Genomic DNA, 23,819 nt, shown 5'->3' on the forward strand with positions numbered 1-23,819 from the left:
TAAATTCCGTTCATGGAGATCGCCTTGCCATAAATCATATCGTGTAATGAGAAAATGCAAGAATTATTCTCTATTACAAATGAAAAACCAAGTTTGTCAAGTGCGGAAACTGAAATAATGTTTTTAGAAAGACTGGGTACATAATAGCAGATATATAAAGATAACTCAAATCCGCTAGGAAGCTGGATCACATATGTTCCCCTCGAGACGGCAGCCACTCGTGCTCCATTCCCGACACGCAGGTCCACCTCAACCTTTACGAGGGGTTCGATGTTTCGGAGCCCCTGCACATGATTACACAGATGAGAACCACAACCAGTATCTAGTACCCAAGTTCCGTAACTTGCGTGGTTAATCTCAATCATATGAATAAAAGTAGAAGAGGAAGAAAACATACCAACAGGTTTAACGCGACCTGCCTTTATGTCCTCATGGTATACGGGACATGTACGCCTCCAATGCCCAGTCTTGTGGCAATGGTGACACTCCATGTTACCATCCTTGCTCTTTGTCGCGCCTGATGAGTTGCTCGACTCACCAGACCACTCTTACCTCGAACCCGACTTCTTGAACTTCGCCTTACCTCTCGCTAGGTCGCTTTAGCTTTGCCCTTACCCTTGCCCTTGTTTGACACAACGAGAACATCCTGTTTCATGCTCCCACTGAACTTCATGTCCTTCTCGGTCTGTACAAGAAGGGAGTGCAGTTCATGGGGACTTTTATTCAAATCATTCATATAGTAATTTGCTCTAAAGAGCGCAAAACCATCGTGGAGTGAATGAAGCATGCGGTCAATCACAATGTTCTCGCTGATCTTACAATCAAGCGTCTCCAGCTTCTCGACATTCTCAATCATGCTGAGAATGTGTGGGCTAACTGGTTGGCCCTTCTGGAGTCTCGCATCAAAGAAGCGAGTGGTATGCTCATAGGTCACGATTCTCGGTGCTTTCGAGAATTCCTTAGTGAGCGTGGTGAAAATCTTGTTTGCACCATGGGCTATGAAGCGTTTCGGCAAATTGGGTTCCATTGCAAAAATGAGTACGTTTTTAATCGCACCCGCTTCCATACATAAATCGTTAAACTTGGCGATCTCATTAGCTCTAGCCGTGGGACCTGGGTTTGGCGGGATGGGCTCTATTAGATATTTGAGCTTCCGTCGTCACCGCGGCAAGCATTCCGTAATGCCGCCTCCCGTCCGCGAAGTTTGATCCATCATTCTTCATCGAGTAGACCGATTCATCCGATTCATGAAGATCCGAAGCCAGGACTCACGGTCCAATGTGGCACTTGGCATTGGGTCGTTAGTAGGACCAACCATTTCGTTATATAGTTTAATAGATCGTGTTCTACATTGAAAAAGAAAGAAAAACAAAAACGAAATAAGCAACTCATCGAGGTGATTTAAGTCTATTTAAAAAATTCATTTTAACGTGTAGACTCTCGCACTTGCATAATTGATCTCCCTCAAGAATAATACAAGTGATCCCAAGACTCAATTTCTGTAAATTGATAAGCCAACTGTTTAGCTAATTCTTCCGTAAGAACTCTTGGTCGATAGATTTCCGTAAATCCTATCTATAGTCCACCATAATCACAGGATCGTACGAGTGACCATAGTGTTGAGATAAAATAGGTCAATCGGTTCCAACTTACCCGACGTAGAAGGGGTCATATTATGCCTACCGACGAAGAAGGGACTCATTGGAGTTTGACCTATAAAGACCATTCTCAATTTTGGTTTATACGAGGAAGATCCCATCAACTTAATTTTAATTCATTTTAAGTGAACGAATAACTAGCGACTGCGTGAATGAATTAATTTAGGTGATGGCTTAGCATTGATCGTGTGACATGAGAATGTCAAAGAAAACTAACTCGTGACCTCTATATGTGTTAGTTTTCATGCAATAAATAGGTGGTTTGGTTTTTAGGCGGAAAATGATGCATATTATCGTTACGGTAAATAAATAAAAGAATGCAGTACGTAAATAAAATTCCTAGTGTGGCCTATCCTAGTAAAAAGAACATAATACAACTTTGGAATCCACCGTTGGACCCGAAAAGCTTGTCTTGATGTTCCATCTTTGACCTTGCAGCGGGAGTGAGCATCCGATCTCCATCTTTGGTCTTCTCAAAAATTACAATTTAAAATTTACAAATATAAACCTATTTACATTCTAAATACGAAAGCGTAATTACAAGTGAAAAATCCAAAATCGGAGATACGAGATCTCAAAATACAACCAAGACCGTGTTCCATCATTACGGTAACACGTTCTACTAAGGCCACACTAATTTACAACCGTTTGTAAAAATGAATAAATACGTAATAAAAGGCATTCACGGCATTCAAAATAACGATAAAAGAAAATGCATCAACTAAAACAAATTTATTCGTGACATAATTCCGTAATTATGTTAAATTTATCCAAACCACCTTTTAACGATTAAAATTTATGTGATAAAACCGCTTCTATACATTTAATTTTAATCTATTACAATCTGTTACTTTAAATACGCTTTAAAATAACTCAATGGTACGTGTGTGAACCGTTTCACAATCATAGCGAGTGTACAATATCCGTATAAAGTACATATTAAGGCCAAAAGAAAATTTAAAACAAAAGGAATAAATTTTCAAAGCTGCCAGAACAAAAATCCCTCGATCCAGGGACAAAAGTGCTCGATCGAGGAACAAAAGGGCTCGATCGATCGAATCGCTAGTCGATCGAGAGGTATGCTAATCGAAAGTACTCGATCGACAAGATCGGAGGTCGATCGAGGGCTTTTATCAGCAAATCTGCTCGATCGAGTACGAGGACTTCTCGATCGAGCAGTGGGGTTTTAAACAGAGGTCGATCGAGTACTGAAAATACTCGATCGAGCAAAAACAACAAGGAAGGGCTCTCGATCGAGTAGAAACATGCTCGATCGAGGGCAAAAACATTCTGAAAACATGAAACCCTCGTGAAAACAGTTTTGACGAAACAAAACATCTCAATTTTGATCAAAACCGCATCAAAACAATTTTACAATCTGACAAAACTTGACATATTATTATAATCTCCGTATAAAATAACAATATGCAAAAGAACAAAACGAAAAATGAAACAAAAACAGCCGTGTAATACATGAGACGGCACGGTTTTTGAGACAAAAAACAATCGTTTCAAAATCGGTTTTATGAAAAATCACAATGAAAATTTACGTGGCCTCGCTCTGATACCACTTGAAGGGTAATATCCGTATAAGACCCTTTAAATTTAAGGATTATAACGTAAATTTAACATGTGAAATATGGTCATAAACGAAATATAATGAAAAACGATTAAGCACAAGAATTAACCTTCGGTCCTAGTGCAATTCGGCAATGAGAGATCAAAGTAGACCTCCTCCTAATTGTTGCACCCAAGATCGTCTAAAAATATGCCCTTGTGCTAAATATGCGTTCTCTAATTGCCTTGCAATATTGAGAGAACTTGATGTGAGTTTTTCGAGATGTGAGATCTAGGTTTCAGAGAGAAAATGATCTCCAAAACCCTAATTTTGTTGTCAAAATGAATTAGGTTTCAAAAGGAGAGAAGGCTCTCCTTTTGTTGCCTCGGTCCGCGGGTCACTAGAGGAGGGAGTGGGCTTTCCACTTTCTCCTCATTTAACTCGTGATCCGACTGATCCGACTCGTCTCGCTAAAATGTATATGACGCGGTTTTTATTATAAATCGTCATCGGTTATCGGCTATTAAAATATCAACTAATAACACGGGTTAGTTGAAGTATTAATACATGTCCGACAAAGACGATATTGTATAATTAATTTATTCAATATACATTAATCGAATATAAATCGTTTACATTCAATTTACGAATTAATCGCTTAATTCGCTTAGCCCATTTTATTTAATCCGTATTAAATAAAATATCTCAACATCACGTTTGACTAATTACTAGTCAATAACTCGGACTAATGGTTAGTCAAAATTGGCATCAACATGACCGTATTTTCATCATCACGTCTCTCAAACGTATCCTATAGGTGTGACTTTTAGGGACCAGTTGATCACCGCCATCTGTATGACAATAACGTCAAACTTATCTAGCAAGCCAACCGTTATTGATAAACGTGGATCAACTGATAATAATACCAAAAGTATGCCCTTTGATCCTTTTAGAGATTTATAAGTCCTTGCACTAACTGTTAAGGACACCAGCCCCAACAGTTATAACCTTGGAAATATGAATTCAAGGTTATAGCTGAACCTACTATAACTTTGAAGTGCGAGTCAAGGTTATAGCTGAGACTAATGTAACCCTTGGATTATGGCTCAAGGTTATGGTTGACGCTAGTATAACTTTGAGTTTCGTGTCAAGGTTATGGTTGAGGTTACTATAACTTCAAAGGTTTTTATTAAAGTTATAGTTGAGGCTGGTATAACCTCACGTTTAGAGTTTATGTTATGGTTAAGGTTACTATAACATTGATCATTAGTATTTGTTTCATATATAGAGTTATACCCAGTTGTAGTATAACATTGTGTTAGCTTATGTCTTCGGTTACTCTATTCACATAATAAGTAGTACAGTCGGTCACACTGTTCTATGGTTTGAGTCGTGATGTTTGTTCATGCATTGTTGGCGCTGTCAGCTATACTGTGTGCTTGTTATTTGGTTGGTTGTATAGATGACGATAGTATCAGTTATATACTATCGGAATGAACAAACGCTACCCTTCGGGGATTCTTATGGTCTATGGTCGGGGGGGGGGGAGCAGAGGCAATTCGTTATACGCTCTGTTTCCCCGAGTGTCGTTCGGTGTAGCAGAGGCAGTTCGTTATACGCTCTGTGTTTCACCGAGAGGTCTGGCCAGGTCTTAGGCATGTAGGCAGTGGTTATACGCTACACATAGTGTGGATGCAGTTCGTTATACGGTCCACAGGGAATGCAGTTCGTTATACGATCCATACCGACTATGGAGGCAGTTCGTTATACGCTCCATCTCTAGAGGCAGTTCGTTATACGCTCTAGTGGTTATAGGCAGTTCGTTATACGCTCTAACGGCGTTCATTCTATACACTGTGTTTGTTGCTAGGGTAGTTTGTTATACACTGTAGTAGTTGAAGGCAGTTCGTTACACGCTCCATTAGTCAGAGGCAGTTCGTTATACGATCTGAGGGTTGAACAGTTTGGTTATGGTTACGCCGAGTTTGATTGTCCTAAGTTTCTACATGGTGTCATAACATGGGTGGTAGTCATGTGTCGTCTCATGTGGTTTAATTTGGAGTCATTAATTAGGTGGTTATTCTAATATGTTCTTGTTTGATGGGAAGTTGATGATGAGTCTTCATGAGTATAGATGATATCACATGTTTAGTAATTGTGTGTTTCAATTGTTAATGATTGTTGATTATATTCCATTGTTGTAAACATGACTGGGAGAGCATCTAGTTACTCCCGACTGATTGTCGACCCCCTTTTCAGGTTGTTCAGTTTGTTGCAGTTTGGTTGATGCTTGCTTGGGGAATGTGCGAAGCGAGCTTAATAATAAAATAGGACTTTGTTTTAAAATTTTAAGAACCCCTTGAATAATGTATTAGTTGTTTTGGATTTAGTAGCGAACCAGATTGGTTAGGTGTTTCCGCCATCTTGACCCTTTTATCAGTATCGTACTCTGATATTTATTTTATATATAAGTTTTCCCTTGTTTTATAATCCGGGTTGTTACAGTTGGTATCAGAGCGAATACGCTCCCAACTCTCGCGTAGTTAATGACTAAAATAGTAAATTGACTTAGTAAATGAGTGAGAGTAAATGGGGTAGAAAAAATTAAGGACTTGGTTGTTTATGCCTTAATGTTTTGCATCGTTATTAATTGTATTACATGTTCTGTCCATGTACTTGTTTGTTTATGTCTTTTATGTACTATGTTGTTTATGACCTGATGTTTTGTTTCGTCATTAATTGTATAAAATGTCTTGTTCATGTATGACTTTTTCGAGCATTCTTTATTGATTTTAAAGATGGATAATTTTGAAAATGTCATCTACATGTTACGTGTCGTGCATTTTGGTTATGTTGGTTAAAATTTTTAATCCTTGATAACCAGAGATTTACTTTTATCGTACTTTTATCCTTTTGGATCATTTGGTGGTGTTGTCCTTGTTTAAGGTGATTTCGAGGTTGATTCCCTTGTGGTTTCTTGAGGCAACAATTTATGATTGATTATAGTTATTGGGATGTTGAGGTATAAAAGAAAAGAACGTTTATATTATGAGTTTAGTAACGAAGAGTTTACTTTGGGATTAGAGGTTTTTGAGATGAAGTTTCCTTTGGGATTAGAGGTTGTTAAGATGGAGTTTCCTTTGGGATTAGTGGTTTTTAAGTCCTTTTATGTGATTGAGGAAATCCTTTTGATGATAAAGGTTGGCGATATTTGGCATAAGATGTATGATTGTGGTTTGACAGTTTCACTAGAAGTGAGAGACACGAAAGGTGGATTTATCTTATGGTGTTGTTTGGCAATGCTGAGACTTATGTTCTTAGCCGTGAGAATTACTTAACTTTGTCTTGTGTTAAGGAAAAAGTTATGCGAGTTATTTATGGATCGAGTGATGCGTGTCTATAATATGATGTTTTACATCTTTATTTCCACGCATTTTATGTCTATTATATGTAGTTTATTCTACTATTTCCCCTATTTCTGTCTACTCTCGTGTTTTTATGTAATATTGCAGATTATTGCGGAAATGGGTAGAAAATGAACCAAATCTTGACCCCGGAAGCTAAGCTTAGGAAAGACATGAATATTTGACTTGGACTTGAAGTTTAGAATGCATTTCAAGGCCTGAAGATAGCAAAAGCATGGGTGCGTACGAGTTTAACAAGCAAAGAAGCACCTCACGACATTGCAGGCTGCTTCAGATGGCTATATCTCGAGTTCTAGAGCAGATAATTGAGTGATTCCAATTGGAGGTGAAAGCTTATCCTCTTAGCTTTCCAACGCCGCATAGAACGCCTGATTTGACCAAGTAACGAAGAAATGGCGGCTGTTTTAAGATCGATGCGCGCTGCAGGAATCGTCGAATGCATTGCATGACGGTATTGTTGGTCGATCGACTGGTCCAAGTGGTCGATCGACCACACCACGGGTTCCAGTAGCTACTGTTCGCTGCTACTCAGTCGATCGACTGACATGCTTAGTCGATCGACCAAGATGCTACTTCAGACGAGAACATAAAGATCGAGAAATACAAAGCCCAAAGCTATATTAGGTTTAGGGATTTGGTTACGTTAGTTGGCTATATAACGTAACCTGACTAAGAACTTTAATCATTGAGTTTTTCATCATCAAATTTATTAGGGTTCTTGAGATTATTTCGTAATCAATAAAGTTACTTTTGCATTCGGTTTTGATCCTTTCTCTGCAATTCCATTCGGTACTTCTCTGTTCTTATATTGGTTTCATTACTTTGTTCATTTGTAGTATAGAATTGCTAGAGTAGTAATCCCAAAAGCCAATTATCGTTTATTGTTATTTGCTTATTTAATTATTTCAAGCATGAATCCAGTAGTTTTAATCGTTAATCTTGTTGTTGTTATTTCTAATATGAGTAGCTAGATTTCCTTCGCTAGGATGTAGGGGATCTATAGCGTAGATGGCGTAGAATTAGGCGACCTGAATTAGGGCATCAGTCGATCGACTGGTTTCTCTGGTCGATCGACTGTGCTAGTTGGTCGATCGACTACCTATAGTAGTCGATCGACTGACGCGTGTATGATTAGCATCGTTTTTAATTTATTAATAGCAGTATTTGACAGCGAGACCGAGAGGGAACCTGTTAGATGCTCAGTATTGACCAACCCATTAAGATCTAGAGATAGGGGAGGGAAATAATTGATGAATTAGAACAATTAAATTGCTAAGATCGAAAGACAAGTAATTTAGGCTTTAAGAATCACTTTTCAGTGCGAGAGCTAGCATTAGTGAGACTTAGGGGCTAGTAGCATAGGCCGGAAGGAGCTATTGGTTAACTTGGACCGTGAGGACTTGTTATTTACCCATCTACACGACTTTATTTCAGACTTACCTAGGATTATGCGCCATCGCAACTATAGTGAACCGACCGTCTTAGCATTTCTTTTATATTTGATTTAATCCAGTTTCTTTAGTTTACTTTTAATTTCACTGCCATTAGTATTAGCCAACCAATTTCAAAATCCCCAATTAATTGTTACTTTTATAGACTGAAAAATAGCAAACAAAATCAACCTTGTCTCTCTGTGGTTCGACCCTTACTATCACTAGCTATAGTTTTAGTTTGGAATTATAAATTTAATTTTGGTACTGAAACGACGGTATCAAATTTTGGCGCCGTTGCCGGGGAGACGGTGTAATTCTGTTTGCTTTATTTTAGTTTATTTTCCTTGTCTCAGGGAACTTTTGTTCCTTGAGGCCGTTGCTTACCTTTGCTTCTAGTTTTGCTTTTGCACAGTTAGAGGACAGGTTTTTGAGAGGAAGACTTGAGTACTCTCACTTTGGAAATTATGGCTACGATATATGATAATTTTCAGCCAAAGGAGCACCACCTTCCAAAGGGGCGCCAGTTACCTACCCCTACTACCGGTAAATTCGAGTTTCGTTCCTCTTATATTGATTTAGTGGAACGGAATCGCCATGGTCCGCGGATGAAGACCCCTTGAAACATATGGAAATTTTCACGGACTATTGTTGTTCAATACCTATACCGGACGGGGTAACTCAAGATGAAGTAAAGGGGTTTATGTTCTTGTACTCATTGAAGGACTCAGCGCGAGATTGGTACCGCTACCTTGACAGGGTAGCAGCTGGAGTCACGGACTGGACATCTCTAGCATTAGCCTTCTACAAGAAGTACTTCCCACTTTCAAAGACTGACGCCTTGAGAGGTAAAATCACGAGTTTTCAGCAAAGAGCCGATGAAGATTTTTGTGAAGCATGGGGACGTTTCAAAAGTTTGGTCCGAGCTGTCCCTCATCATGGTTTCCAGCAATGGTATCTTTGCAACCTATTTTACAACGCTCTATATGATGATTACAAGGTCATCTTGGATGCATTTTGCTAATGGCAGGTTTCAAAACAATACCGGTCAAAGTAAAGGTTGGAACACTATTGAGGAAATGGCAGTCCATAGAGCTGAGTTTGGTAGTTCGCGTGGAAATTCGCCAAAACAAAGTGATGAAATGAGTGCCGTTGTGACACTTATTACTTCTATTACTGCCCGTCTCGAGAAGCTCGAGGCCTCTGAAGCTTCCAAGGAGAGAATTGAAATGCCTACCCATAATTTAGATGAGACCGAAAAGTTGAGAGAAATGGTTCAACTTCTCTTGGTTCAAGTGGCAAATATGGAAGCAGCCGGGATTGAGTCCTCAAAGAATTTTGTGAAGCAATTGGAGAACATGGAGGCTAAGCAAGCTGCTAATTCTTCAAGTAAATGTGAAGAGCCGGTTGAGACAATCAATGCCATCAATCTCAGAAGTGGCCTTTCTTATGAAAGTCCCGACGAGCCAAAGGAAGACTCGGGAAATGATGAAGAAGCTCATTTAAATTCTGGTGCAAAAACGAGCTTAACTGCCAGTAATCCTGGTCGATCGACCAACATTCTCAGTCGATCGACTGAGGTGTCAGATAAAATAGTTTCTGATCAGAAACTATTCACTCCTAGCCCGAGTGGTCGATCGACTAACCTCACCAGTCGATCGACTGGATCACCTGACGAACTCAATTCGAACAGAACATTCACGCCGACCAAGTTGGTCGATCGACCAACCATATCAGTCGATCGACTGAGATCCCAGTACAGGACGCAAATCCGTCAATTAATTTGCATGATTCTACACTTATAAATGATTTGACGGAGGTTTTAAATTTACGGAAGCCAAGGGTTGCTGATCCTATGGCCAGTTATACAGTTCCGTATCCGGAGCGTTTAGAGAATGCAAAGTTGGAGCGTCAGTTCGACAAGTTTTTGGAGGTCGTCAAGGGTCTTGAGGTAACCGTTCCTTTCATTGATTTAATTACCCGGTACCTTCCTATATGAAATTTATGAAAGATATTTTATCCGTAAAACGACATATAGAGGATCTTCGTGTAGTAGCTTTCAACGCAACGGGCACCGCCCATCTTCGAAATAAGCTACCTCATAAACGATTTGACCTGGGTAGTTTTTCTATATCTTGCTGTATTGGGACCCATATAGTTGATAACGCCTTATGTGATACGGGGCTAGTGTCGGTGTTATGCCGTTGTCTCTTTTGGGAGACTTGGTTTCACTAAATTTCAGACATCGATATTACCGTGAAGATGGCCGACCGTACCCAATCACGGCCAATAGGTATTTTAGAGGACATACCTGTGCAGATAGGGAAATTCTTTATTCCCGTTGACTTTTTGGTTTTGGATATTCCAGAAGACCGACACACTCCTATTATTTTAGGACGACCATTCTGCGCACTTTGTCGGTGCGGTGATAAATTTCGGGGATAGGACCATGATGCGTGCGGGTAGGGGATGAAAATTTGAACCTTTACGGACCAAGGCGTTCATAAGGCACCGATGCAAGTCAAACCTTGTGACGCCATATCCTCTATAGATCCTATTACGGATCCTCCTAGTGCTATTCGAGTTATATTCTCAACATCGACACCTCCGCCCCGACTTGGGAGCAAATTGGAGGACCATACTGTTATTTCGTTTCTTTGCAGGTCATGGCGAGAGAGGGCATAGGAGATCCTGGTGATACTAGTGAGACAGATTCGAGCAAGTCGAGAGAGAGATAAGCCGGGCAAAGTGAAGAAGTGTGTCATTGATTATGCGACACGGATGCCCTTCCTCCGATCAGGCCGGTTGTCCGGAAGCCTAGAGTAGCGGTCCATCTCTGAAAGGACCTCTTTTGGTCAAGTGCCCTGCTTTGGGGTAGCTTGTTATTGAGCCATAGTGCTATTTGGCTTGTAATTATTTTGTAATTTTGGGCTTTTGTTGAACTTTTTATTGCTTTTATTAGGACGATTAGTTTTAGCTTTAGTTTAGTTTATTTGAGTTGACTTTGGACAAGTTTTGGTATTGGTATTTTTGTATTTTGCATATTTTGTGAAATTTTCAGGTAATATGGAGTTGATAGAGGATAGGAAATCGTTCCATGGAGGTTGCCACGATCGAGCCCTGCTGATTCTTGATCGAGTTCTTGCCGCTGTGCAATTCGAGATAGAGGAGTTTTTTCTCCTTTTCTCTCTCGTTTATTTCTCCTCCTTATTTCCTTTGTTTTTAATTTTTACATGCTACGTCCTTAACCTGAGTTTTAAAAATTTTTGAAATTAAAATTACCAATTTGTTTACCCAAATATTTTTCAAGCTTTAATTAAACCACATTCCGCTGCTTTTAATTTGGTTTAATTATGTTTTGTTGGGTAATTAATTTGAGTTATTTCTCCCTATTTCTAATTGATTTATTGCAATTCCCTTTTGTCGGGAATTGGTTTGGGGAGGTTTTGCCTTATTGTTTGATTACTTATAAGAACTCAAGTTGTTTGCAGGATTGGATTGACGCGATTCACTGCTAGTGCACCTATTCTGTTGTGGCCCCTGCTGTTGCCGCGACGATGTATGCTCGTGATCCCTGCTGTATCACGGTTGCTTTTATCTCCCCCGTTTCATGTCTGGTTTGGGGAGGTTATATCTTGTGAGTTTCCTACTCCATTTTATTTTATCTCCTTTAAGTTTAGTTTGCATTTTTACCGCCCTCTTACATTCTCTCATTGTTGCTTGCTGTTAGGTAGTAGTTGGTCCAATGAGGACATTGTCCAATTTGGTTTGGGGAGGGTAATGCACACTTAAGTCTGCATTTGCATTTGTTTTGCATTCACGTTTATATATTTCTGTTTGCATTGTACTTATTTCTTATATATACAAAATTCCAAAAAAAATTGAAAAATGTCATAAAATTCAGAAAATCACGTTTATTTTTGCATTTTAGGATGAGTCAGATTGGAGTATTCATTACTGATAGTTGTCATTTGCTTAAGCCTTGCATTGTTTCACATCTTTTAGCAAAAGTTTTTGCAATATCTCGAATTTCGTTTCAAAATTTGTTGAACTAGTAGACTTGACTTGAAAATTTTGGTAAACTACAAAAATCTTTCTAAGGATTAGAGCCTATAAATCGGTGACATTCATGACCGATTTCATGTAGGAATGTGAGTAGCACTCCTTATAAGACATGTTACATTAATTTGCATAAACATGAACTTGATCTACTTAATACCTGTATGCATTCGGTTTGTGGTTTGTTGACACATGTGGTAGAGATTTCCCTTTTCTTATTTTGCCCATGAACCCCTCATAGCCAAATTTAGCCTTTTGTCCCTTAACTACATCCTATATTTAGCCTGCCTTTGTCAAGCTAGTAATATTAGTCTTTGGGAACGTGTTTATTGCGGTTTGGTTATATTACTCTTTATCGAGATGTTGGTGAAATGGTGGAAGGAAAGGAAAGAAAAAGGTTTGAAAAGAAAAAAAAAAAGAAAAAAAAATGGTTTGAAAAGAAAGAAAAAAAAAAAAGAGAAATGCGTGTTGTACTGTTGAGGGTGGTCGATCGACTGGCCATCTTAGTCGATCGATCATGACCAGAGAAAAAAGAAAATTCGAAAATCACATGTTTCAACTATTATGATTTGGTGGTTTTTACTCCCATGTATTATTTATATCTTTTGGGGAGTTGACATATCTCGGAGGTTGTGAGATTTGTGCTTCAGTTAGCACCGTTCCGATCGATTAGTTGAGTTTGAAGTTGGGAAGTGCGCATTATTTGGATCCCGTTGTTGCTAGCTCGGTCTTTTCACTCCACATATCCAAATCGTTTTAGCCCCTTCTTACCCATTACCTCACATATCCCATATTTATATCTCGGCATGTGTCATGGTCATTTGTTGGTTGGAATGCATATGTACGGTTGTAGAGATCATTTTCATGTTAGACTGCATGCATGTTCTTATAGGTCGTAGTTAGGTGAGTGTCACTACAAAATTTACTTCTTTCTATCTCTTACATTTACTCACCTTGTGTTGTATTGTGTGATTGAGCGACCCGTGAGAGTCCAATTTTGAAAGTCTTGCAAGGTCGAAAGTTCAACATCCTTTTCGAAATATGCATAAATTCGTTTGCTTGACATTGCGCTTTTAGTAGTTGATTCATATGCATTAAATTGGTTTAAGTAGATGATTTTCAGTTTGTCCATGTTTTGCTCCTTTCTATCTAGATTTAGTATTGCATTTAGTTTGCTTGGGGACAAGCAAAGGTTTGGTTTGGGGAAGTTTGATGCGTGTCTATAATATGATGTTTTACATCTTTATTTCCACGCATTTTATGTCTATTATATGTAGTTTATTCTACTATTTCCCCTATTTCTGTCTACTCTCGTGTTTTTATGTAATATTGCAGATTATTGCGGAAATGGGTAGAAAATGAACCAAATCTTGACCCCGGAAGCTAAGCTTAGGAAAGACATGAATATTTGACTCGGACTTGAAGTTTAGAATGCATTTCAAGGCCTGAAGATAGCAAAAGCATGGGTGCGTACGAGTTTAACAAGCAAAGAAGCACCTCACGACATTGCAGGCTGCTTCAGATGGCTATATCTCGAGTTCTAGAGCAGATAATCGAGTGATTCCAATTGGAGGTGAAAGCTTATCCTCTTAGCTTTCCAACGCCGCATAGAACGCCTGATTTGACAAAGTAACGAAGAAATGGCGGCTGTTTTAAGATCGGTGCGCGCTGCAGAATCGTCGAATGCATTGCATACGGCATTGTTGGTCGATCGATCTGGTCCAAGTGGTCGATCGACCACACCACGGGTTCCAGTAGCTACTGTTCGCTGCTACTCAGTCGATCGATCGACATGCTTAGTCGATCGACCAAGATGCTACTTGCAGACGAGAACATAAAGATCGAGAAATACAAAGCCCAAAGCTATATTAGGTTTAGGGATTTGGTTACGTTAGTTGGCTATATAACGTAACCTGACTAAGAACTTTAATCATTGAGTTTTTCATCATCAAATTTATTAGGGTTCTTGAGATTATTTCGTAATCAATAAAGTTACTTTTGCATTCGGTTTTGATCCTTTCTCTGCAATTCCATTCGGTACTTCTCTGTTCTTATATTTGGTTTCATTACTTTGTTCATTTGTAGTATAGAATTGCTAGAGTAGTAATCCCAAAAGCCAATTATCGTTTATTGTTATTTGCTTATTTAATTATTTCAAGCATGAATCCAGTAGTTTTAATCGTTAATCTTGTTGTTGTTATTTCTAATATGAGTAGCTAGATTTCCTTCGCTAGGATGTAGGGGATCTATAGCGTAGATGGCATAGAATTAGGCGACCTGAATTAGGGCATCAGTCGATCGACTGGTTTCTCTGGTCGATCGACTGTGCTAGTTGGTCGATCGACTACCTATAGTAGTCGATCGATCGATGCGTGTATGATTAGCATCGTTTTTAATTTATTAATAGCGATATTTGACAAAACCGATCTGAGAGGGAACTTGTTAGATGCTCGTATTGACCAACCCATTAAGATCTAGAGATAGGGGAGGGAAATAATTGATGAATTAGAACAATTAAATTGCTAAGATCGAAAGACAAGTAATTTAGGCTTTAAGAATCACTTTTCAAGGCGAGAGCTAGCATTAGTGAGACTTAGGGGCTAGTAGCATAGGCCGGAAGGAGCTCTTTGGTTAACTTGGACCGTGAGGACTTGTTATTTACCCATCTACACGACTTTATTTCAGACTTACCTAGGATTATGCGCCATCGCAGCTATAGTGAACCGACCGTCTTAGCATTTCTTTTATATTTGATTTAATCCAGTTTCTTTAGTTTACTTTTAATTTCACTGCCATTAGTATTAGCCAACCAATTTCAAAATCCCCAATTAATTGTTACTTTTATAGACTGAAAAATAGCAAACAAAATCAACCTTGTCTCTCTGTGGTTCGACCCTTACTATCACTAGCTATAGTTTTAGTTTGGAATTATAAATTTAATTTTGGTACTGAAACGACGGTATCATCGAGAGTAGAATAATGGAAATGAATTGAATGTTATTGTGGAATTAGATTGAACATCTTGGGAATTTTGGAGACTATGCTTGTCTTTAATTGGAATACCATAATTGAGGAATAAGAATCGTTAATGATTATTAGGGAGTTATGAAAGATTTTATGATTTATCCGCTAAGGAGTTATTTATTGATCATACGTTTTTAAGGATGGGTTGAAAGAGACGAACTGTAATTTATGGACTTGGGAGATGTTAATGTTAAGTTGTACTCGCGTTGACTTATTGAATGGCCTTGTCGACGATGGTTATGATGTATCGTGGTGTTCATCTTTTGAGGGTATAGAGATTACTATGGATGAATTTGTTAAGTGTGATTACATGAGGTTCTTGAGAGTGGATGGACATGAGAGTTGGATGTCTTGAGAGCTTATGATCTTGAGAGTTGATAACTTAAGGATGTAGTGATTGTAAAAGGGCAGTTATATAGAGATTTGTTGGTCTTGAAGTATTATGGTAATGTGATTAAAGGATGTTACAAGACGAAGATACCTTGAGTGATGATTGTACGATATTTGTAAGACCTTGGTTATCGTGCCTTATTTATCTTATGTTAAGGTGTCGTCTTTGAGTAGATAAACTAGTTTTTGGAGTCGTCTATTCTTGTCATCATTGCACGTGTTAACCAAACCACTTCTATTTGAGCCTTCAGACCAAAGGTTTCTTTTATCCTTGTCCTCTGCTGTTTTATCTATCGTTGCTCTCTATTGATTCTTTATTTCAGCTCCAATTCCTTCGTCTTTGAACTTTTGAAATTACCCTTTTCACATTGATTTCTCTCTAAGCTTTTACTTCTTAAAGCTATGTGTTCTTTTGCATTGTGTTATTACACGAAAATGTTTTGTTTGGCTTGCAAGTTATTTATTCTTTCATGGTAACTTGAAAATGTTTGAAATCTCTTTAGAGCTACTTGTGATCATCTCGTAGTGGAAGCTTGGATCCTTTTGCGAGCGATGTTAGATACTTTGAGATTGATGTTTGGTTATTTGAGGTTGAGAACTTAGTAACACAGTTGTATGCGAGTGTGAATTGGGATAACGTATTGAGTTTTGGAGAATGAGTATTAAAGGTCTTACTGAGCTAAGAAAGTTCGAGGGTGTTTTTTAGTTGATGGTAAATAGAGGGTTGTATGTTCTATCTGAGATAAAGCGTTTCGTTAAGAGTATGAGTGATTAATTGAAGGGCATAGATTCATACAGTCTTGTGGTGGATTTGTGATGTTGAGATGATATTCATGGATAGTAATCTGTAACTGCAAATTGAGGTTATAAGTTCGGTGATTATATGAGCACAGGTGATGAGAGTTGTATGGTGATATTTTTATGCTTTGATGGAATTGCGTTATCGATGGATATGTGCGTTGTGGTACAATAGGTACTAGCTTGACTAAAGATGTATAGTTCCTTGGGTGCTTAGGAGTGTCACGATCATAAGTGTTCAAAGGAAATGATTGGGTCTAGTGAGTGCGATAAATGATTTTATCATGAGATTGGGGTGGCATAGAATTTTGAAAGTTTAGTCAGAGTTTAAGATTTGAGATTGATGACTTTGAGAACTAGAAATATATCGAGAATCATCGAGATTTGTTAAAACCTCTTTGAGCTTAAGAGTTGTGATTGGTAGTAAGCACTACTCGTTTTGAGGATATTAGAGTAAGAGTGATTCTAATGGCACTCGTGAGTGAAAGAGTTTTCTCATTCGAAAGATACTCTTAGTTTAGAGATTATCTGTTTGGGGTTTTGGTCAATGTTAGATCTTGTGGTGAATGGTAAACTAGAATTGGAGTATTTGTTAAAGGTTGTGTGGATTTGGAGTAACAGTAACGAGTTCACAATTTTGAGAGGTCATATATGTTTTGAATGATGGTTAGTGATGGTAGTTGGATGAGTGTTTGAAATATGAGGACTAGATGTTAGTTTAAAGATTATTTTGGGTTGCGATGGTTAGAGTATGATATGACTTTTGAGGTTGTAGAGTATGTGAAGTTGATAATAACATTGAGGATTTAAGATATCTCTCTATGTTTGAGCGTTGATATGGACCAGAGTGCGCAGCGGTTAGGATTCCGAGATGTCCTTTGTTGATGATCACTTGTAATTCTTAACTTCTTTGATCTTATCTTTGAAATTCAAGTTTCGTGGACGAAACTTCTTTTTAGGGGGTTTAATTGTAACACCCCGTATTTTATAATAATATTTTATTGTAAAAGTATTTTATTAAATTAATTATTTCGAAGTGGATGGATGTATTTTGGAAATATTTATATTTATCGCCTTCATTCTCTATTTTATTATTTCTCGTTTCAATCTACTTTTGGAAGGGTTAAAATGTCTGTGCACAATTTTACTATTTTAATTTAATAATTTCATTTCTATAATAAGCTCTCCTTGCATTTTAATGTGGTCCAATCGGATTTATAATCAGATAATCCATTGTGTGAGCTAATGGACCCAAAGCCCATTAATTAATCTCTTATAAATAGAATTAACCGAGCAAGCAACTAAGTCAATTCACTTATTTTGGTTCCCACGTAAATTGCCGCACGCTATTCTCCTCTTCCTTCTCTTTTGTTCTCTTTTCTTCATTTGACTCCATTGTTGAATATCTTTCCTTCTTCCAAACTCATACACAGATTATATTTCCACAATCCTTGCTCTTAACTCTATTTCATATTCATCTCCAAATATTTTTATGAGAATTATTTGTATGGACCTTTAGACCTACCTTTAAGGTCTCTTATTTTAATGGGTGAAGAAGAAGAATAGCCTTTCATGGCGTTTTCAAGGGTTTCGGTCTGTGCTTTTATTTTGTATCACTTTTCCGAATGTTTACACGTGTTGGAGACAAGGCTATGTTGGTCGTTTTATTTATGGAGGTTTTCATTAATTGCTAACAAGGTAACTAGGTGTTTCTCTTTTAATTGTGTTTATGCCAATTGATGTAATTAATATGATTTAATGATTGTTTTACATGATTGGTACATGTTTGACTATTTGTTATCATGATTAAATATGTTTCGCATAATTGTATATGTTTTTATGCGTTAATTACATGTCGTATGTTGCTTATGCGTTAAATATGGGTGTCATGAGCGTAATTAGGGTTTACGAGTGAATCCTAATGGCGGCATGATAGGCGGCCAAGAGTGCTCTACAAAGTTATAGTTAAAGCTAGTATAACCTTGATGATGATTCAAGTGTTATAGCTGAAGTTGGTACAACTTTGGGTTGTTACTCAAAGTTATGGCTGTTTGAGTTATAACCTTGGAAATATGAATTCAAGGTTATAGATGAACCTACTATAACATTGAAGTGCGAGTCAAGGTTATAGCTGAGACTAATGTAACTCTTGGATTATGGCTCAAGGTTATGGTTGACGCTAGTATAAATTTGAGTTTCGTGTCAAGGTTATGGTTGAGGTTACTATAGCTTCAAAGGTATTTATTGAAGTTATAGTTGAGGCTGGTATAACCTCACGTTTAGAGTTCATGTTGAGGTTAAGGTTACTATAACATTGATCATTAGTATTTGTTTCATATATAGAGTTATACCCAGTTGTAGTATAACATTGTGTTAGCTTATGTCTTTGGTTACTCTATTCACATGATAAGTAGTACAGTCGGACACACTGTTCTATGGTTAAGTCGTGATGTTTGTTCATGTATTGTTGGTGCTGTCAGCTATACTGTGTGCTTGTTATTTGGTTGGTTGTATAGATGTCGATAGTATCAGTTATATACTATCGGAATGAACAAACCCTACCCTTTGGGGATTCTTATGGTCTATGGTCGGGGAGGTAGCAGAGGCAGTTCGTTATACGCTCAGTTCCCCGAGTGTCGTTCGGTGTAGCAGAGGTAGTTCGTTATACGCTCTGTGTTTCACCGAGAGGTCTGGCCAGGTCTTAGTCATGTAGGCAGTGGTTATACGCTACACATAGTGTGGATGCAGTTCGTTATACGGTCCACAGTGGATGCAGTTCGTTATACGATCCATACCGACTATGGAGGCAGTTCGTTATACGCTCCATATCTAGAGGCAGTTCGTTATACGCTTTAGTGGTTAGAGGCAGTTCGTTATACGCTCTAACGACGTTTATTCTATACACTATGTTTGTTGCTAGGGTAGTTTGTTATACGCTCTAGTAGTTGGGGGCAGTTCGTTACACGCTCCATTAGTCAGAGGCAGTTCGTTATACGCTCTGAGGGTTGAACAGTTTTGTTATGGTTACGCCGAGTTTGATTGTCATAAGTTTCTACTTGGTGTCATAACATGTGTGGTAGTCATGCGTCGTCTCATGTGGTTTAATTTGGAGTCATTAATCAGGTGGTTATCCTAATATGTTCTTGTTTAATTGATGGTAAGTTGATGATGAGTCTTCATGAGTATAGATGATCTCACATGTTTACTAATTGTGTGATTCAATTGTTAATGATTGTTGATTATATTCTATTGTTGTAAACATGACTGGGAGAGCATCTAGTTACTCCCGACTGATTGTCGACCCCCTTTTCAGGTTGTTCAGTTTGTTGCAGTTTGGTTGATGCTTGCTTGGGGAATGTGCGAAGCATGCTTAATAATAAAATAGGAGTTTTTTTTAAGTTTTAAGAACCCCTTGAATAATGTATTAGTTGTTTTGGATTTAGTAGCGAACCGGATTGGTCAGGTGTTTCCGCCATCTTGACCCTTTTATCAGTATCGTACTCTGATATTTATTTTATATATAAGTTTTCCCTTGTTTTATAATCCGGGTTGTTACAGCTAACTGTAGATACCCGTATCCGTCGATATTGGAATTTATAGAGAACCCGACAAACACCCGATGATGATAGGACACATGTATTCTTTAGTTGTCATTGTCATTATTTGGAGCTCGTTTTACGATGTAGAATGGGCGTCGTCGATGAAGTATTTTATTAATTTAAATGATATTTAAATTAATGTTTTTTTTAAGTGAGTTCATTTCATTAATTTAAATGATATTTAAATTAAAGTCTTTTTTAAGGTGATTTCAATTTAATTTATTTTATTTTGAATTTCTTTTCCCAAGTTTATTTTATTGAAAATAAAATAAATATTTGATTTGAAAAATCATTTTATGAGTATATTTGGTTTGAAAAATCATTTATTTTAATGTGTTAATTGATTTGAAAAATCGTTTTAAAAATCGAAAAGAACTCGTTTCAACCACACGTTTTTGAGCTCGATTTTAGCTTGGTTTTTGAGCCCGTTTTCTTTACGAGTTGGCACGAATATCGAGTACACTAATCAACCTAAGCCACTACCCATCCAACCCCAGTTCGAACCCCATAACCACGGCCCAAACCATGCCCCAAATCACCCCCAACCAGCCCGCAAAACACGAAACAACCCCCCTGTTTTGCAGCTCAATCCCGAGCCCAAAACCCGCTCCAAATACCACCAAAACCCGTGCCCATTAACCCTAACCCATACCCTAATATCCTACCCATATTACCTTACCTTAATCACCAAGAAAACCCCCCAAACGAACCCTAGAAAACCCCCCAAAAGCTGCTGGACAGCAGCTATGCTCAGCCAAGCCCGTCTGCCTCTCCTCCCTTTTACCCTACTTTAACTCCTTATAAATACCCTCCCTTCACCATACATCCATTCCTCTAAATTCTCCATACATACTACCGTCACTTACAAGCTTTAAACTCCAGAAACAAACCCTAATTGCCTCTCAAAAACCCTCCACAAAACCGACATCCAAACTGGAACAGTTTGTGTGTCCTCTTCGAAAAATAATTCGTTCCTCCTTCAAACCTCCATCAAAACTCGAGTTTCTTGTTCCTAATTAACCATACAACATCCATCTACACATTAGACAAAGATTTACGAGCCAAATTGCCCTTGAGAGTACACGAATTCCCTCGAAAAACCGAGTGTTATACACTGTTTTTTGTGCTTTTTCCTGTCTGTCCAGTTCTGTTTGTGCTCGTTTTTCGTGCCCAATAACTCAAAACGAGCAGGGATTGTTTTAAGATATCTGTTCTCCTCTCTTTCTAGTTTTCAAAACATCTTTTAAATTGAATTTTCATCGTGAAACGAGAGAGAAATCGCTGTTTGAAAGTTGCTGTCCAGATTCGATAAAAACGTGTTGTTTGCTTTGTTTCTTCGTCGACGACGGCCTCTCGAGATAAAATCTACCATCGATTACGACCCAAGACGGTGTCAACGATACATGTAGGTTGAGGGTGCATCAAATCCTCCTCTTTCTTCCCTTTATTTCGTTTTTTATGTTTGTTTTTTCATAGTTCGTTTTTGTTTGTTTATCGTTTTTGTTTATCGTTTGTTCTTATTAACTACGAAACTAGTTTAGTCCGAGTATGAGTTAAAGTACCACCATGAACACCCACGTTGACTTGAGATGGGAAAGAAACCGCTACATCAGTCGGTCGTACACCCCCGTCTCATTTACATATCCTCGTGTTCAAGGTAGGGCATTAATAAAACGAATTCTGACTTCGCTCTTCGCTTTTGACCCCTCTCTTCTCTCGTGTGATTCGACCCACCTTAGGACCCGTCACATGTTAGTATGACCTCTGATTGTTAACATATAACTCATTTAGATGACACTAGATCAATTTGATAACCTAATTAGACACATTAGGGTACATCGACGTAGCTTTAAAAATCAACTAACAATTCTGTAACCTAATTGAATGCATCTCTCTCTCTTTCACCTAATTTCTCGCTAGTATAAGAGTGCGTGATTAGCACCTTCTTATTAACACTCGATGAGTTAAATTAATTAGCAAACTTGACCTAATTGGACCCCTTTAGGCCGTGTAGAATGCGCGTTTGCAAGGTATCTTTTCAAATCGATCAACGTCGTTTCTAACTTGTTTTCTAGCCCGCTTTCGAACTTGTTTCGCAATCAATCGATCTAACTAATGAACCTGACCTAGGACCTAGGGTTGGACGTGGCTTTAGGCCGTGAGGCTTGGCCGTGTCCTTTGGTTTTTCTTGTTTAGTTTGTTTTATGAATCGTTTGTTCTTTATTGTTTTGTCGCTTGTAATTTATCGTTTGTTCGTCGAGTTGTAATTTTCAAGTTAGCTTTCTTTTATCGAGTCAAAACCTCTTTCAAAAACCTTAGTCTTGTTTGGTTAGATGGTTGTGCCCCAATGCAAGTAAGAGCGTAGTAAATCGCATGTTGTTTAAAGCAACATGGCCCGATTTATGCTAGTGCATGCTTTGGTGTGTGGCCCTATGTCTAATTCGATAAGATTAAGTGAAAGCACGCATTACGAGGAGTGACCCAAGGCCGTGAGTCATGTAGGCCGTGGGCCACTCCCTTGTGCACGTTTTCCTAGGCCGAATGGGCAAGGCGTCATGTACGGTTTTGTGTATAGCGTTGTATTTTAGATCGAGTTGTATCTTTAATTTATCGTTGTGTCGGCATGAAATGCCTGGGTTGTAATAGGATAGATCCCAACAGCTCCCCCATTCCCCCTAAGCCTTGTTTGCTTTGTTTTGTATGTTGTTAGATCAATCAACCCACATGCTAAATTACAACTTTGACAAAGTTAGTTTAGTTGCATCTAAAACGACATAGAAATTGTTGTCACATGTTAGGGTTTTAAAACGATGTTTGCATATCATATATCGTAGTAGCTATGACCTTGTTTGAAATCCGACACTTGACTTAGTAGAGGCCGTTATTGACGGGCGGGGTTAGGTGTCCTTATGGGCTTCCTAACACGTACCCTCACCCCTTACTCAAGATCTATGGTTTGTGGATCCGTCTAAATACCATTGGATTACGAGAGTCATTCAAATCGAGTGATATAGGGTACAAGTCTTTATCTTTAATCACTCGTAGTCGACTGGCTTTATGCTTTTCGATGAAAGGTGTAAAGTTGACTTGAACGGTTCCAAGTTCCCATAAAACTTGGTGGCGACTCTAATTTGTCTTAATTCGATTCGAAGGAACCTCGAGTCGATTATGCCTAGTGTGGATCCCGCGGATGCAGTTCCCGAGGGCCTTGTCCACAGTTTGGCGACTCCGCTGGGGAAAAGAGGACTAGTTACACTTTGTTTCTAGGGTCTTTGCCTCCGAGGTGAAACTTGAAAAGAAAGTGTTGGAAAGTAAAACATTACTCATAGTGCTACGATTCATGCATAAACCCTTAAGGATTTTCCCGGGCCGTCCCAACGTTTCTTTGTGATGCGTGGGGGGCGACGTCCCACTATGCTAGGAAGTTGCACATTGCTCGCTTCCACTTCACCTCGCGTGGTTCTTGATGGTGGGGACGCTCTTCTAGGTACTTTACCTTAAGGCCCTTGCTCTATAAGACCGCAAAAGGATGGAGGGCATAGACCTTCTTGTAGAAGACTTGCCGAGACTTAGAGATGTCTAGGAGCATACATCCTTATAACATGAGAATGACAAGGTGCAAGTTGTTTCCCGAGTCTTTTCAAAATTTTCCATGTCCATTTCAAAACCGAACTTTTGAACAACTTACTTTCAAAATTAGCATGATTTTCAAAACGCGGAATGCTGCCCAAATAGGACTGGAATTTTCGGCCAAAATGAGCTTTTATAGCCGGCATGCTGCCCATTTCAAATCTCATTTTCAAATCAATCTTTCGTTTTTTCCAAATTCAATCCAAAATGTTTCTCGAACCTCAACCAAGCATGAAATGCGTCGAGTC

The 23,819-nt window shown here is 38.5% G+C and overlaps 1 non-coding gene across 1 annotated transcript; it reads right to left on the reverse strand.

The window, feature by feature from the left end:
• Nucleotides 1-8,909: 8,909 nt before the first annotated feature.
• LOC141624898 (small nucleolar RNA R71) lies at nt 8,910-9,016 on the reverse strand. The gene has a single exon (XR_012534701.1). It is a non-coding gene; the product is annotated as a small nucleolar RNA R71 (small nucleolar RNA).
• Nucleotides 9,017-23,819: the final 14,803 nt, after the last annotated feature.

Source organism: Silene latifolia, chromosome X (genome assembly GCF_048544455.1).
Source record: "Silene latifolia isolate original U9 population chromosome X, ASM4854445v1, whole genome shotgun sequence".
In the NCBI taxonomy this organism is placed as follows: domain Eukaryota; kingdom Viridiplantae; phylum Streptophyta; class Magnoliopsida; order Caryophyllales; family Caryophyllaceae; genus Silene; species Silene latifolia.